Below are 17,913 nucleotides of genomic sequence, written 5' to 3' on the forward strand. Positions count from 1 at the left end.
ACAGAGCAGGACTGATCAGGGGGTTGGGGCGCCTTCACCTGTCACGAACAGAGCAGGGCGGATAGGGAGGTTGTGGCCCCGCCCCCTGTCACACACAGAGCCGCAGGGCGATCAGGGGGTTTGGGCGCTGCCCCCTGTCACGCTGATCCCAGTGCCGGGAGGCCTTCCGGCTCCACTAATCCCGGTGGTGGGAGGCATATTACCCTTTTACTATATAGGATAGAGGCCTGGTGCATGGGTGGGGGCCGGCTGGTTTGCCCTGAAGGGTGTCCTGGATCAGGGTGGGGGTCCCCACTGGGGTGCCTGGCCAGCCTAGATGAGGGGATGATGGCTGTTTGCAGCTGGTCACACACCCTTCAGGGTGGGGGTCCCCACTGTGGTGCCTGGCCAGTCTGGGTGAGGGGCTGAGGGCTGTTTTCAGGCTGGCGGGTGACTGAAGCTCCCAACCGCTCCTTTTTTTCTTTTTTCTTTTTTATTCTGGGCCAGCTTTAACTCTGAGGCTCGGCTCCAGCTCTGAGGCCTCGGCTGCTGAAAGCAGGGTATCTGGTTTGTTTGGGTTCTATAATCGAAACACTGTTTCAACTCCAGCTCTGAGATCCCGGCTGACTGAAAGCAGGTTTCTGGGGTTTTGTTTAGCTTCTATATTTGTAACAATGTTTCAAACTGCAAGCTCAGAGGCTGGCAGTGGCAGGCGGGGAACGTTGGCTTCCTCCGTCACTGAAGCAAGCAAGCCTCATGTTCGCTTCAAGCTGCCTGGCTGCCGGCCGCCATCTTGACTGGCAGTTAATTTGCATATCGCCCTGATTAGCCAATGGGAAGGCTAGGGGAGTGACACCAATTTGCATGTTTCTCTTTTATTAGTGTAGATAGAAGATATTTGGCTTGTCAAGTTTACACTGAATAGTGATTCTGTTACTGTGATCCAACATATTATAATCTCTCCCTGATCTTGCCATTTAGAAATTTGATAAACCTCCCTTCTAAGTATTAAAATCACTTATGTAAAATTTTATCAGGACAAGCTTGAGCACAGACATCTTTGGCTTACAATTAGAAACAAGCCTCTCATAGACATCAATCACTATTCAGTATACCTACTGCTGTTATCTCCATTTAATTCACAAGGATTCAGGAGAGTCCTTTGTAAAACCTACCTACTCAACAAGTCTAGCAATACTGTGTTTTTAAAAGGAGAATAAATTAAGACTTGAGACCTTTTCAGGGATTCTCTTTCATTTCTAATGATTAGGGTGTGTTGTTGTTTTTTTCTATGAAAAAAAACCATTCTTCTGGTAATTCACTCTAGAATCTTGCCCAGAGTGACCTCAAACTTACCAGACTACAGTATGACACATACTATTTAGTTCAAAGCAAATAATAACATTTTTCTAATATTAGAATATCCTTTGACCATGTAACTTCATTAAAGGATGTATAAGCTATAGAAGTGAAAAAACAAAACTAAAGAAATGCCCTAAAAATTACAAATATGCAAAGAATAAACATGATAAAAAGTCAAAACCAGGAACAAAGCACAAACTTCAAAGATAGAAAACTAGAGAGAATTATCCTTTAATCAAATAGCATAAATCTCTTACTAGATGATCCTAAAAAAGATAAAAGGATATTCTGTAACCTTTTATTTAGGGGGAAGAATGTAAATTTGCTTCGAATTTTATGACCAATAAATATAACATGCTACAAAAATCCAGAAGTAAATTATTAATTGTCATTTCATTGACAACTGACTACATTTTAATAAGAGCAAATTTTTACATCAAAACTTTTACTTTTCTTTTTCAATTCAAAACTATTATGTTCTTATAAATGAAGCATCATATTTTTCTAATTAACAATGAATATAAAAATAAAAACAACTCACTTTGTCAACTTTTCACAATACAACTCTAGCTCACTACAGATCTCTGTCTTTTGGGAGTGGAAAAAATGCTTAATTGTAGAATGTTAAAGCTATACAAGGAAACCGAGAAAGTTTCATAATGAAGAGAAAAATATCTAAAATTAAGAGTCCATGATACCTCCAAATTGATGAATTAGATATAATTCTAATTTCTACCTAAAGTTTATTCAGAAAAATATTTGTTATTCTTCCCAGTAAAAAACAAAGTTATAACCATACTTGAGTCACCTCAATTAAGCATGTTGACATTTCAAACATATGTAAATTTGTAGGACTGACATCAGAATCACTAAAAATATATATAATAATTTTTAAATATTTCCTTTAGTCCAAATTTTTTCCTACAGCAAGGCCATATTTGCCTATATTCGCTTAACTCTGAAGTGCTTTACCCATTTCTGAATAATTCTTTTAGATCAATTAGTTAACACACTTAACATGCAGTAAATTACTCACATGCTCCATAATCCTTAAGTTTGAAAATTACTGGAAAATGTGTGTTACTGTTTTTTTAAGCCAATCATTGAAAAAGACACATAGAAGCTTACACAATTCTAATGGGGGAAAGGAGGGTAATAGAAACTACTTATGAAGGCCACATTTTGCCTCTACAAAATTTATATACAAATACACACACACTTACACAGATTATTTATTCTTAAATGTGCCTCATGAACCACGGTTATTGCGAGCAATGAATGTAACTTTGTGAAAGGAAAACACAGCACTTAGAATTACTACACTAAAACAGGAGTTGGTTTCACTGCTATTTTTTACCACATTTGAAACAAGTCCCAATTTTTAAATTATAGAGACAAATTAACTTAAAATTCAATATTCCAAATGCCCATCAGTAACTCATCCTACTCACAATTATACAAAGGGCTTTAATTTCAATAATCTTAAAAAGATATTTAGGCATTAGATTAGTTTTAGCAACAGCTTTGAATTATTAATGTTTCAAATATTTTCCAATTTTCTGATTAACTCTAAATACTCATCACAAGAACAAATTAATATTACTTCAAAGATTCTATTATTTTAGTAAACTCAGATTTGAAACCATGGATGCTACATGTGAGCTGAGTTTAAGCACTTAACATATTGATAGTCATATGTGATAGCTCAGTTTTCTATAAGTATTTTGTGCAAGTAGCCTCAGAAATGTTTTCTTTATCAATTGAATCTTAATTTCATATTTTACTTACTTACTGAGGTCATCCTCTCATTAAGTATCAAATACAAAATACCTAAGAACAACAGAAAGAGGAAAAAAGATTGATTTGGATTATCTTTTAAGATTCAGTATGAACAAATCAACCACCTCTTTGCTTTCACCAGGCATGTAAATAGAAATAGTCAATCATAGGGGTTGTTGGTTTTTTTGCCCGAATACTACTTGAAGAAAAGCGGTGCAATCCTTTTCAAAGGCACTGATTGATTAGGGCCATAAGAAAGCCCAGATTCTGTTTTCTAGGGGCACTAAAGGTCAGACTAGTATCAGTACCTCTCCCAGCCAGAGCCAAGGATCTAACACAAGCCTGCAGGTGGAAACAGTTGGGTCCCACCCCAATTTGTACATCAGTAGCTTTATTGAGGCTCAGAACAGTTGAGAATTGAGAAGCTTATCTTTAGTACTTTGTGTCTTTGATACTTGGCTTCTCTCTTAGAAGAGAAATAAGTTGTTGGCTGGTATGCAATTGATGTGATCTACACTCTGAACAAATACCATTCACAGTTGCCTCTGAATAAACAAGACACTTTTTAAATTAGTTTACAAAGAATTTTGTATGCCCTTTTGGATGCTGATAAGGAGCAGTGCAGAAGCCAACTCTCTTAGGTCAGCTCAAGTTAGTGACAACACTGTATCATTGATAACACCATTTTGAACTTGAGCCTCTTTCAGTTTCCTTTATACTAAGTTATGTTTTCTTTTCAAGCTGCTTGGGCTGCAGGTGTTCAAACTTCTACAGCTATGCCAAGGAGTTGTACTTACAGATCAGAAAGGGCTAAATGCATGTTTCTAATGAAGCAATTAAACTTAAGTGCCCCCTTGTTGAGAAAAGTAGGCTGATACCTAAAGTGAGTTCGGAATAAAGATTAGCACAGAGCACATGCTGTTAGTAGTCTGTAATTAGATTACTGATCACATTATTTTGTTTGACCTTATTTTTTTTTCCCCAAGGAGAAGAAGAGCCCTAGCCAGTTTGGTTCAGTGGATAGAGCATAGGTTCCCGGATTGAAGGGTTCCAGGTTCGATTCCAGTCCAGGGTAGGTACCTCATTTGCAGGCTCTAGCCCAGGCCCTGTCGGGACTTGCAGGAGGCAAGCAATGGATGTGTCTCTCTCACAGCGATGTTTCTGTCTCCTCCCTCCCTTCCACTCTCTCTCTAAAAATCAATAGAAAAATATCCTTCGTTGAGGATTAACAACAAGAAAAAAAGAAAGAAAAGGTAAATTGTAAATCAATAGTGTGCTGATAAATTTTTTAAACTCCATCACATTATAAAAATTCAAGGGTAGGACCATATATAATCCTATATAATAAAAGGCTAATATGCAAATTGAGTGAACTTCAGAACTACCGGTCGATATGACACACACTGACCACCAGGGGGCAAATGCCCAACACAGGAGCTGACCCCTGGTGGTCAGTGCACTCCCACAGGTGGAGCACCGCTCAGCCAGAAGCCCTGAGCCAGGCTCACGGCTGGCGAGCACAGCGGTGGCAGGAGCCTCTCCCTCCTCTGTGGCAGCGCTAAGGATGTCCGACTGACGGCTTAGGCCGGCTCTCCTTGGGAAGCCGGCCTAAGTCGTCAGTCGGACTTCCCCGGAAGGCTCCCGGCCTGCAAAAGGGCGCAGGCTGGGCTGGGGGCCCCCCCCCCCCCCCCCCCGCCCAAGTGCATGATTTTCATGCACTGAGCCTCTAGTTGCTAGATAAAAACAAATACTGAGCTATTTACTTGTGTAAGGCAAACATCACACAATAATTCAGGAAAACTAAGTGTAAAGGACTCTTTCCCTATTTGTTTAGTACTTTTTAAAGCATTGACTATCCGTGTATATCTTGTCAGAATTCTCATATTGCAATATTTTAATTAATTATTCCTAGCATTTTCATTATTAATAGCATGTCAACTTGCTGGTTGATGTTATCTAATGTTAAAGTTTTGTTTTGAAAAATGACCACAAAACCAATTTACCTTTAAATTTCCAAAGCAATTAAAACAAAAATATCAAACTAACCTTATTTAAAAGAAATGCTTTCCTAAAATAATCTTTTCAAGTTGGAATTTTCTAAATTTTAAGGTTAAAGTATTTATAGGACTATTAAATACCTTTCTAATCATGGTAGGATTATCTCCATTCTATTAAGTTTGAAAATGAAAGCAAAGTGACCATCTGCCCAGGTTCAGCTGAGATTTTCTTGATTTTAATATTGAAAGTCCTATGTTCCTACGGGGTTAGGAAACCTCCTAACCCCAGGCAAATTAGAATGGTTGGTTTACCTTAAATAAGAGTAAAATATAGTTAAGACTGTGGGCATAATCTTATACAAAAACTCATAATATATAGCTGATGTTCAAAGAAGACATTATGTTAACAATCTGATGCTTCATAAGTAAAATATTAAAAATATAAAATAACTCTAAAAAATTAGGTCATAGTCCGTTCTCAATTACCTCTCATGGCTGTGGAATGCCAGCAGCTGCCATTTCAAATATCATATTTACTGTTCATTTCCTCTGCTAATCTTTTACAAATACCATTAATAAGCATTAGTTTCAGTGATTCATTTACATTTAACTTCCTCTTCTTTCCTCTTACTTATGAAAGTATTTAAAAACAATAAATCGGCCTGAATAAATTTCCCACATTAAATCTAATGTATAGGTTTCCAAAATGCCCTTAAAATTGGACCAAAAGTTCCAACCTATGACTTACTTATATGCAGCAAAAGGACACTCTTGATTACAAATAACGAAGGCAGATGAATGAGTATACTTATCATTTTGGAAACTTTCTAAACTTTCACAAGAATACTTCAGTTCTAATTGCAGTTTCATGTGGGAATGACACTTAACAGAACTAAAGAGATACCATAGTACCTGAAATATAGCATTACTAAGCAACAGTCTTTTCTCGTTAGAAATCAGTAATTATGATTTGTTAAGCTTCAAAATTTTGACACCTCTCTCATATTTTACTTTCAGAAAAGTTAGGGTATTCTTATGAAACACCATCAGTTATGCTTATAGCAGTCTTTTCTACATGAAAAAAATATGCTACTCAGAACTGAAATTTAACTAAAGGCAATTGTGTGGAAAAGGAACAAGACTTGCACTGTACTTTTTTTCATTCACAAACCCACCATTTACTTAAAACTGCATCCATTTATCTCCCTTTTTCTAATGGCAAACACGGAAATGAATGATAATATTGGGGTACAAATGAAAGTTAATCCTACCTAATTCAGCCATACAAAAATATTTAAGAACCATATGAAATTGTCAGTATTTAACAATTTTTAACCCACAAAGAATGGCAATTTTACATGGTTGAAATAATAGTAAGTAATAAACAGTGCATGCATATTACATTCCTAATTGGATGAATAATTGCATACTTCCTATGCTGCAATTTCAACCACATCTCTGAATATATTTTGGACAACTCTATTGGAAGAAGGTTCCAAGATAGAAGCAAAGATTTAATTCTGAGTCTGCTTGGATGATGCATTCCCAAACTGAACTGAAACTTTGAACTTCCTAAAATTTAAATCAAGCCTTGTACATTTAAAGCGAGGGTAAAAATCCTAATACCTCCAGGAGCTATGTGGGTCAGGTTTAAACCCCCCTTATCCCTGGGAAACCCCTCCCCATGGATGCCTGAAACCATGAATAGTATCAAACCATATCCTATATAATAAAAGGATAATATGCACATTGACCCTAACAGCAGAACAACCGAGAACAACCGGGAACAACCGGGAACAACCGGTAGCTATGATGCACGCACTAACCACCAGTGGGCAGACATTCAACACAGAAGCTGCCCCCTGGTGGTCAGTGCGCTCCCACAAGGGGAGCTCCGCTCAGCCACAAGCCGGGCTGATGGCTATGAGCGCAGCGGCAGTGGCAGCGGGAGCCTCTCCTGCCTCCTCCCCAGTACTAAGGATGTCTGACTGCAACTTAGGGCCGCTCCCCTGGGGAGCAGGCCTAAGCCGGCAGGTGGATATCCCCCAAGGGGTCCCGGGCTGAGGGTCCCCCCACCCACGAGTGCATGAATTTTCACGTGCCAGGCCTCTAGTATATACTATATGAGAATCTTAAAAGCAGCAAGAGAAAAACAACTTGTTGCATACAAAGGAAACTCCGTAAGGCTATAACCAGATTTTTCAGCTGAAACTCCACAGGCCAGAAGTGAATGGCATAACATATTCAAGTGCTGAAAGAAAAAAACTTCCAACAAAGAATTAATTCTCTAGCTGCAAGTTTATCATTAAGAGTTGAAGAGATTGGAGCACCAAAGCCCCATCGAAGCAAGTCTAGCCCCAGAGGGGTGTCTCCAGCACAGAAGTTCTCCCACCGCAGACACAGCTGATTCCCACAGCCAATTGGCCTGGAGGTCAATTCCTCACAGTGATAACTACAACAATCAAGGCTTAACCACAACAAGACTGTGCACAAAGCCCACAAGGGGGTGCACCAAGAGTGTCTACCTCAGGTAATTGGGACACTTAGCACAGAAAGGCACTCTATCGACACAGCGAAGCATAAAAAATGCCGAGACAAAGAAACAGGACACAAACGACAGAATTGGAGGAAAGCAAACTGTTGGATATAGAGTTTAAAACCACACTTTTAAGGTCTTTAAAAAACTGTTTAGAAGCCGCCGATAAATTGAGTAAGGCCCTCGAAAAGACTGGTGAGACCGCCGATAAATGTAGTGAGATCCTCGAAAAGACTGGTAAGACCGCCGATAAATGTAGTGAGATCCTCAAGAAATCTAATGAGACCCTCGATGTTGTGATAAAGGACCAACTAGAAATTAAGCATACACTGACTGAAATAAAGAATATTATACAGACTCCCAACAGCAGACCAGAGGGTCGCAAGGATCAAGTCAAAGATTTGAAATACGAAGAAGCAAAAAACACCCAACCGGAAAAGCAAAATGAAAAAAGAATCCGAAAATATGAAGATAGTGTAAGGAGCCTCTGGGACAGCTTCAAGCGTACCAACATCCGAATTATAGGGGTGCCAGAAGATGAGAGAGAGGAAGATATTGAAAACCTATTTGAAGAAATAATGACAGAAAACTTCCCCTACCTGGTGAAAGGAATAGACTTCCAAGTCCAGGAAGCGCAGAGAACCCCAAACAAAAGGAATCCAAAGAGGACCACACCAAGACACATCATAATTAAAATGCCAAGAGCAAAAGACAAAAAGAGAATCCTAAAAGCAGCAAGAGAAAGAAAATCAGTTACCTACAAGGGAGTACCCATACGACTGTCAGCTGATTTCTCAACAGAAACTTTGCAGGCCAGAAGGGAATGGCAAGAAATATTCAAAGTGATGAATACCAAGAACCTACAACCAAGACTACTTTATCCAGCAAAGCTATCATTCAGAAGTGAAGGCCAGATAAAGAGCTTCACAGATAAGAAAAAGCTAAAGGAGTTCATCACCACCAAACCAGTATTATATGAAATGCTGAATGGTATCCTGTAAGAAGAGGAAGAAGAAGAAAAAGGTAAAGATACAAATTATGAACAACAAATACACATCTATCAACAAGTGAATCTAAAAATCAAGTGAATAAATAATCTGATGAACTGGTGATTGTAATAGAACCAGGGGCATAGAAAGGGAATGGACTGACTGTTCTTGGGGGGGGGGGGGGGAGAAAGGGGTGTGGGGGTGAGTGAAGAGATTAGACAACAATTGTGCACCTATGGATGAGGACAGTGGGTGGGGAGTGAGGGCAGAGGGTGGGGTTGGAACTGGGTAGAGGGGAGTTATGGTGGGAAAAAAGAGGAACTAATGTAATAATCTGAACAATAAAGATTTAATAAAAAAAAATAAAATAAGAGTTGAAGAGATTAAGAATTCTTCAAATAAGCAAAAGCTAATAGAGTACATCACCACTAAACCAGCCTTACAAGAAAGAAATGACACTAATTAAACAAGAAAGCATACAAAAGTAAAAAATCTTGCTAAAAAAGGTAAATATATAGTAAAGCTAGTGGATCACTCACTTATGAAGCAAATATGAAGGTTAAAGGACAAAAGTAGTAAAATTAACTAAATGACAATTAGTTCAGGGGTGCATAAAATAAGATGATGCAAATGTTGTGTGGACTTCAGCAAATCATTTAATTTTCTTAACCTAAATTATCTCATACTACCTGCAAAACAGCTGTAAGTAAGCAACTGTGTATATTCCATCACTGGTATGAATGCACCATACACTTTGGGAAACACTGTATTCAACACCAAATGGGAAATTTTACATTTTAAACTTACTATGCTTACACTCTCATCTAACCTAAACCACATGACATTTTTAAAAATATATATTTTATTGGTTTTTTTTACAGAGAGGAAGGGAGAGGGATAGAGAGTTAGAAACATCGATGAGAGAGAAACATCGATCAGCTGCCTCCTGCACACCCCCTACTGGGGATGTGCCCATAGCCAAGGTACATGCCCTTGACCAGAATCAAACCTGGGACCCTTGAGTCTGCAGGCCGACGCTCTATCCACTGAGCCAAACCAGTTAGGGCTAAACCACATGACATTTTGAAAACAATGGACAACTTTCTCATAGCTACATAATAACTGCATATTTTGCACAAGCCCTAATAATTCTAGAAGAATATTGTATCTCTATTCAAACACAGGTTCAAGTCTTGGTTACATGCCAAAAAATCAAAAATGTTTCCTAGGTTTTAAAAGTCACTAATTAATAAGTCTAGTGTTTTCTCCTTAAAACTCAACATCTTAAATCAAAATGTTGGCAAATTCTCTCTAAAAGAGAGATTCAACCAATTTAAATTTTAAAACTGTCTTTTCTTCTCTTCCATCTTTAATATAATGAAAATAGGTTAAAAGCTTTAATGAAATTCTAAGAAAATTTGCTTTTTCATGTTTATCAAAGCATTTATAGAAACAAACATAGCTTCTAACAGACTATCTGACCTCAAATGAACTTTGCATCCATTCTTCACAATATAAACATAACATCATGTGGTTAAATGATTAGATTGCTAAATAAAAGCCATCAATTTTTGCTATCAGAAAAGAGAAACAATGACAGGTGCAGTCACAATACCCCTAATTTATGACCTTCTGGGACTGTTTTTAGGACTATCACTCAAAAAACATGAAGTTTAACCTTCTAAAGTTTGCATAACAGATCTAAGATTGTGTGGTTCCAATGACTCATTATAGAAGCTTCAAACATCCTTCTACTTTACATGAAATGCTGTTATATTATAGTAATGTTCATATAGAAATTAACAGGGTTGATCTGTGATATTCAACCATACATATCAACTTTACTCTTTTCTCCAGACTTTCTTCTTAGACATAGTTGTTAAGATGATAACCAGAACAAATTTCCTTATCACACTTAAACTTCAGAAACTTTTTTTTCTTTAAATCTTCACCTGAGGATATTTTTCCATTGATTTTTAGAGAGAGTAGGAGAGGGAAAGACGGAAACATCGTTTGGTTGCCTCCTGCATGCACCTGACCATGGTCTGAGCCTGGGAGGAGCCTGCAACCTAAGTACATGCCCTTGACCATAATCAAACCCAAGACCCTTCACTTAAGTCCGCAGGCCAACGCTCTTATCCACTGAGCCAAACCAGCTAGGGCCAGAACTTTATGTTTTCTCTATTGCTAAATTCTTAGAGCACAAACTTTTAGTTCCCAAAGGTAATATCTAAGTCATGACTTGGGCCAATTTTTATAAGAATAATGCTTAAAATGAAGAGATTGGTTCCTAAACATAATATTAAGGGAAAATTTTTAAAAATCAATTTACACATGAGTATCATAGCACAACTAATTTACAAAGTTATAAAGTACAACCATTCTGTCCTTTTTAAAAGGCACTTAAGTACACATATGGAACTATATCAATATACTCTATTGTATAAGCATCTACCTACAAATTAGCAAAGAAGCATCAATAATTTTTTAAATGTTAACTTTTTAACTGTCCTACATTTAACAGATGCTATATATTTTTTCTGAGCAGCTGTTCATTTGGACATGTTCCTTATTTATTAATATACTGTGTTCAATGCTAGTGTAATATTTCTTAAACAGGAACTTGGAAACTTCCAAATTCTATGGTAAATATTGACATATCTTATGTCAATATTTATACTGCAAGGACTTCGAGTCTCTTCAACAATGGCTGCATCTTATTTCTTAGCAGCCACTTGTTTCTGTTCCAATTGAGCAAGTTCTTTCTTTATCCAATAAAATTCTCATTAACTGTTCAGATAAAATTATAAAACTAAAAGCATCCTCTCAAGCAAAAACCAGATTAAGCTCTGTGCTTATTTCAACAGTTTGGTCACTTCTGCATGGTGAGTAAAGCTCAAAGAAACCAGTCACAAATTCAGGAGGGTCCTCCAAGTAGTATTTGGTTTTGATTACTTAATCTCAAGCCTAATCATTTTCAGCTCCACAAATGACAAGGAACAAATTGCCCACCCTTCTATTATTTTAAAGATGGTCACCTTTCCTCTAGGAAACAGACTATAGCAAATGCAGCATTGATTTTATACTCACGAGACCGAGCTTGAAATCAAAACTCTGCTGCTTCAAAGCTGAATGACTTTGGTCATGCCAATACAGTAAAACATTCATTGACTACCTATGTACCCAGGCTTGGATATCCCAAAGATGAGAATGTGATATCCCACATTCTCAGCTCTCCAGTGACATAGGAACACACAAAGATAAGTATTACAAGCCTCTAAAGTGCAGAGGCAGGGAGGGAGCTCCTCTGGAAAGCCACACATAAGCCAGCCTGACACTGCAGGAAAGGCTTCCTTGAGTTACATCTTTTAAGATATGAATCTTAAAGAGTAAAAAAAAAAAAAATGATTTAGGGGTGGAAGGAAAAAGATAAAGAAAGGCACTCCAGGAAGAAGAATCTGCAGGAGCAAAGGCTTGGAGGCAAGAAATAGCATGATATATGGAAACGATAAGTAATTCAACGTTTCGGATGGATTGTAAATCAAGGTTTACAAATTCAAATACCCAGTTAAGTTCAATTATTTAACCAAAACATATTGTGTACTTCTATGTCCTAAACAGTATTTTAGAAAATGGCATAATTGAATGAGATAAAAATTCTTGCCTTTCTGAAGTTCACATTTTAATAGGAGCAGACGAACAATTAAAATTATACCTAATAAGTATTAAAATATGGTGAAAAGTACTATAGTAAAAGGCGAAGATAAAACAGGGTAGAGGAAACTGGAGCACAGAAGCCAGCTGGGAGAAGAGGGGAATCAGTTGCAAAGCTACAATTTTAATCAGGAAATTAAGGCAGGCTTTATTGAAAAGGTGACATTTGAACACATACATAAAGGAGGTGAAGGAACTAGTTGTGTGGATGTCTGGGAAGAAACATTCCAGGTAGATGAAGCAGCCAGTACAAAGGCCCTAAGGTGGAAATGGGCCTAAGTGAGGGGGCAGAGTGAGGGGGCAGAGAATATAAAGGGATAAAGTAAGAGAGGTAATGGGAAATCAGATCACGTAGAGTCTTGTCAAATGAGAAGACATGAAATCTTTTTAAGCAAAAAAGCAATGTGACATTAGCTTTTAATAAACTTTTTATTTGAGAGTAATTCCGAATTTACAGAAAAGTTGCAAATATAGAATTCCCATACACCCTTCACACAGTTTCCTCTAAAATTAACACCTTATATTACCATGGTGCAATTATCAAAACAAAGAAACCAACATTGGTGCACTGCTATTAAGTGGACTCCAAACTACTCAGATTTTACCAGTTTTTTCCACCAATATTTTTTTGTCTATTCTAGGATCCAATCTAAGATAACATATTGCACTTAGAATCTTACATTTTTTTAAAATATATTTTATTGATTTTTTACAGAGAAGAAGGGAGAGGGCTAGAGAGTTAGAAACATCGATGAGAGAGATCGATCAGCTGCCTCCTGCACACCCCCCACTGGGGATGTGCCCGCAACCAAGGTACATGCCCTTGACATGAATCGAACCTGGGACCCTTCAGTCTGCAGGCCGACGCTCTATCCACTGAGCCAAACCAGTTCGGCAAGAATCTTACATTTTAATACAACCTTTTACTTACATTTAAAAGTATCACACTGGCTACTGTATGAGAATAGAACTGTAGAGAGGCAAGGATTAAAGAATGCAGGGAGACCTGATAGAACATTATTACTGCAACCCAAACAAGAAATGATAGTGGCTAATAACAGATATCAAGCAAGAGATGATCAGAATACTAACAGTAGAAATAGTAGGAAACAGTCAAATTCTAGACATATTTTATAGAAAGAATCAATAGGATTTGCTGATGGAATATAAGAGAATGAGTGGAGAATGACTCCAAATATTTAACTTTTAGCAACAAGCTGTACAGAGTTGCCATCAGCTGAAATGAGAAAGAATGGGGCAGGGTTAGGGGTAAAAGAGTTCAGTTTCTGACACTTAAGTGTGAATATCTTGAAGTAAACAAGTGGAGATGTAGAGGTAGAAAGCTGGATATGTGAGTCGGGAGTTCAGAAAGCGAGGGGACAAGGAATATGAATTTGGTAGTCTTCAGTATACAGATGGTATTTAAGGTCATTAAGACTTGAGGTCATTAGAGGGAGTGTAGACAGAGGAAAAGAGAACCAAAGACTGCACCCTGGAGCACTTCAATAATAAAAGATCAGGACTAACAGAAGGAAGACTGAGAAGGAGCAACCAATAAGTAAAAGAAAAACCAAGAGTGTGGAGTCCAGCAAATCAAATGAAGAAAATATATCATCAAAAAAAGAATGATCAATTGTCAAAAGTTGCTTACAGTTCAAATGATAATGAATGAAAATGATCAACACCTAGAGATCACTGGTAACGCTAACAAAAGCATTTTGCAGGTGCGTGGGAGCAATTGCCATTTTGAAATGATCTCAAGTGAGGGCAGAGTTTGCCACCTCAAAATATGCTTACTGGGATATTGATTATTTTAAGCTGGTTAAATAATGAGGAAAAATCTTTAACCTCCCCCAAACAGCTTAAAAGAATTTAAACAAAGGTCCTGCTCCAGGAAGAGAGCTATCGTCATAGACAATTATAGTTTAATAAGAACTAGTATGTAATAAGGAGGAACATACCAAGGCTCATTTGACCAAAGTCCTCTCTGCGCTGTTAAAGATGGCCCAGGAAACATTTATTTATGAAACATTTGCTTTTCTATGTTCGCCACCCTCCCATATGTAGTCCCAAACCACTATCCCTTACCCTTCTCCTGGGCTCAAAATGGCATGTAAGCCTTAAGTACCCAATTTGTCCTCTTGTCACATATTCTTATGAAATTCCCCTATGTACATATGTAATAAACCGGGTTATTTTCTCCTATTAATGTATCTTCTATTTACTTATTAGTCCAACCAGAACTTTATAAGTGTAGGAGGGAATGTTATTTTTTCTTCCCCCATACAAGAAAAAATAGAAAAAAAAAATTGGGATTTACAGTATAGAGAACTTAAAGGATTTTTCAGAAGAGCAAATCAATAGGGTTAGAAGTGGAGAAAGGTTAAGAGAAGCATTTCTTAAAGTAAAAAAATAAAATAACATGCATGTCAAACAAAACTTTTATGGGTCTTAATCTATGAGCTATGGGAAAAGAGAATAAAAAAAAAAGAGGGGGAAAGTACAAAGACAAACACTAGAACATGAAGAACCTCAACTTCAAAGTATGGTGGCTACTTGAGGATGAGAGAAAACAAGCAGTTAAGTAAAATCATTTCTTTTTTTTTTTTTTAAATATATTTTATTGATTTTTCACAGAGAGGAAGGGAGAGAGATAGAGAGTTAGAAACATCGATGAGAGAGAAACATCGATCAGCTGCCTCCTGCACATCTCCTACTGGGGATATGCCCGCAACCAAGGTACATGCCCTTGACCGGAATCGAACCTGGGACCTTTCAGTCCGCAGGCCGACGCTCTATCCACTGAGCCAAACCGGTTTCGGCAGTAAAATCATTTCATATATGTGAATATCAGAGAATGAAAGAAAATGGGGAGTCATATAAAAGGAAACCTTCAATACTCAATACTAGATACAAAGTAAAAAGAGAAAAGGGGAGAAAGTGGTCTGGTGGTATAAAAGCAATAACAATTTATTTCAAAAACCTTTTATTGAGTGCCTAACATGCAAGTCAATCAACTCTACATCATTATCCCTCCCTTTAAGGAATTTTTAATTTAGTGAAAGAGAAACCCAGGCACACAATAGGCAATGCTTACTGTGTGCTTATTAATGCCAGATTCTTGATGAGATGATTTACTTGTATGAACTCATTTAAGTCTCATAACATTGGAGAAGACTATGAACTCTCTCCACAGAAAAATAAAAATATGCACTATTTTTACATAAAATTCTAGGAAACCCATGAAACCAAAATTGAAAATACTCCTCTAGATGCAGGAGTGGCAACAGTTTTTGAACAAAGGAATGACAGAGTCAGATTTTATTTTTAGTAAGTAAAGGATCTAAGATGATTTAGAGAATTCATAGCAGAGCTGCCAGAAAAGAGACTTTTGAAATAGTTAGCAATGTAAGATAGTACTTAAAATAGTTCATTGGCAGTAAAAACCAAAAGTAGGGGGTTTATGTGCTTAATGACCATGTAGCTCAACTACTAATTTCCCACCTCTCACCACAGGTCAGATTAATTTTGTTTGCTGTGTTACATTTTTTTTTTTAATTATACACATATGTTTAGCTTCATCTATTGCCATTTGTGTTCCTCAATGTAAAACTTTAACTGGCAAATGTTGTTCTTTATTCTTTTGAAGCTGAAGTATGTAAGTGCCCATGGCCTAAAATTAATTGTAATTCATAAATACAGTAACTCAATTGTGATCGTGAACAATTGCAGCTTCCTAGTGATCTTCACAGGTAGTTGAAGCACAGCTTCACACAGAAGTATTCCCCTTAAATCAGTGGTTCTCAACCTTCCTAATGCTGCGACCCTTTAATACAGTTCCTCATGTTGTGGTGACCCCCAATTTCATTGTTACAAATTGAACATAATTAAAGCATAGTGATTAATCACAAAAACAATATGTAATTATATATGTGTTTTCCGATAGTCTTAGGCGACCCCTGTGAAAGGGTTTTTTGACCCCCAGGTTGAGAACCGCTGCCTTAAATGTTCATAGAGATTGAGACGATCTTCACATGAGAGCAGAAACAGTTATAAAATCTCAATACATTTACTACTTTGGAAGCCAAGCTTGATGAGGTGTACAACATAACTTCTATAACTAAGCCAAGTTTGTTTAACTTGAATGGCAAGACTTGCAAGGTATAAATGGCTTGGTTTCTTATAGGAAGAGGTTACTGTACACTTTTTATACATTTCTTACTCCCCTCTTTCCCATGATCATTAAATTTCTCCAAGAAACAGGTCATCTTTATTCCTCTGCTGCACTCTCATTTTCCCAGTAATAAAGCTCAATAAAAACTTGATAAAATTGTGTATTTGACCACTCTTGACAATTCAGTAGATTCAAAAGTAAATTATATTTTTTAAAAAACTGAATGTGGTAGCAACAATGTAATCACATAACAGAAATCTAACGTTTCAATCACCATGCTGCCCTAAATATAGAAGGATCTCATAGTTAGGCCAAATACAGCTAAGGATCTCATAGTTTGGCCAAAAACTAATAAATCAAGTCCTTATTAGTTTCTTTCCCATTTTTCCTCTATCCACTTTCTGAGTTAATAAAGAATTTAAAAAATAACATTCTGAAAAGAACGCTCTGCTGTCTGAGAAAAAAACAAAACAAAACTATACAGCTGGAGCCAAAGGGTTGTCATAATTTTCTGATTCATTTAAGGGGGTAGAGGAATAAACTCAATAATTCCAAAAACTATGCAAACTGAATACATCAACGCGCCTGTTTATCTAGGGTAGGCGAATAAAAAAAATGGGGGAAATATAGCCTCAGCCACTGGGATTATTAAAATCAGAGGAAGCTAAATTATACTACTAATTTACTAATTAAAAGAAAAAGCATGATTTGTCTTGCCGTTGGATCACTTCTCTCGAGTAATCGGCTCTGAACTCAGGAAAGGGCACTTGCTCCCCATTCATTGCCACGGAAAGTCGCCCGTGATCCCTAAGGGCCAAACGTTTCAGCCCCAGATGCAACCTACTGACAGTTTACGAAAAGCTGGGGATTGGGAGAGAGAAGAGGCCAGTGTCAGAGAAATGATCCAACAGCCCTGCAGATTCAAGGGTCCTCCTTATCCAAAACCATCACAGAGCATTTCACAGAGCATTTCAAAGACGCTTTGTAATCCAAAGACTCCCCCAGGTGCAAAGGGAGCAACTGAACAAACGGAGGGCCCAGCAGGGGGATCCTAGTCGGGAAACATCCACGCACTGCGGAGTTCTAGACGGAAAAGAAGAGGGAACTAAAAACAATTAGAATTTAAAAAATTTAAAAAATTAAAAGGGGCGGGGGTGAACAAGCAAAAAAAAGGACAAGACTATCATTACTGTTACTTAAAGAGGCGAACCCCTGGCTTCCGAAACCTACCTCTCAGTGACTCGACTTCCGGTCTCCTCCAAAAGGCCCGCTCCCACAGGCTGACGTCCCGCAGCCAATGAGAGTGTCATCTACTTCCGCAGGGGCGCGTGACGTCACTAACTCCCGCCTTCTTCCGGTGGAGAGAAGCCTATCCTGCCTTCT

General features: G+C 37.7%; 1 protein-coding gene across 2 annotated transcripts in view; it reads right to left on the bottom strand.

Moving 5' to 3' along the window:
• Positions 1–17,844, bottom strand: part of XRCC4 (X-ray repair cross complementing 4) — a 181,749-nt gene extending 163,905 nt beyond the window's left edge. Inside the window, exons 1-2 of one of the 2 annotated variants that reach the window (XM_023750178.1) lie at positions 17,761–17,795; positions 3,130–3,171 (exon numbers count right to left, since the gene is read on the bottom strand). The gene's annotated coding sequence lies outside the window, so the exon portion shown is untranslated. Of the gene's footprint in view, positions 1–3,129; positions 3,172–17,760 lie in introns of both variants that reach the window. The other variant, XM_006081241.3, reaches the window with a different exon arrangement.
• Positions 17,845–17,913: the final 69 nt, after the last annotated feature.

This window comes from Myotis lucifugus, unplaced genomic scaffold, assembly GCF_000147115.1.
Source record: "Myotis lucifugus unplaced genomic scaffold, Myoluc2.0 scaffold_0, whole genome shotgun sequence".
NCBI classification, from domain to species: domain Eukaryota; kingdom Metazoa; phylum Chordata; class Mammalia; order Chiroptera; family Vespertilionidae; genus Myotis; species Myotis lucifugus.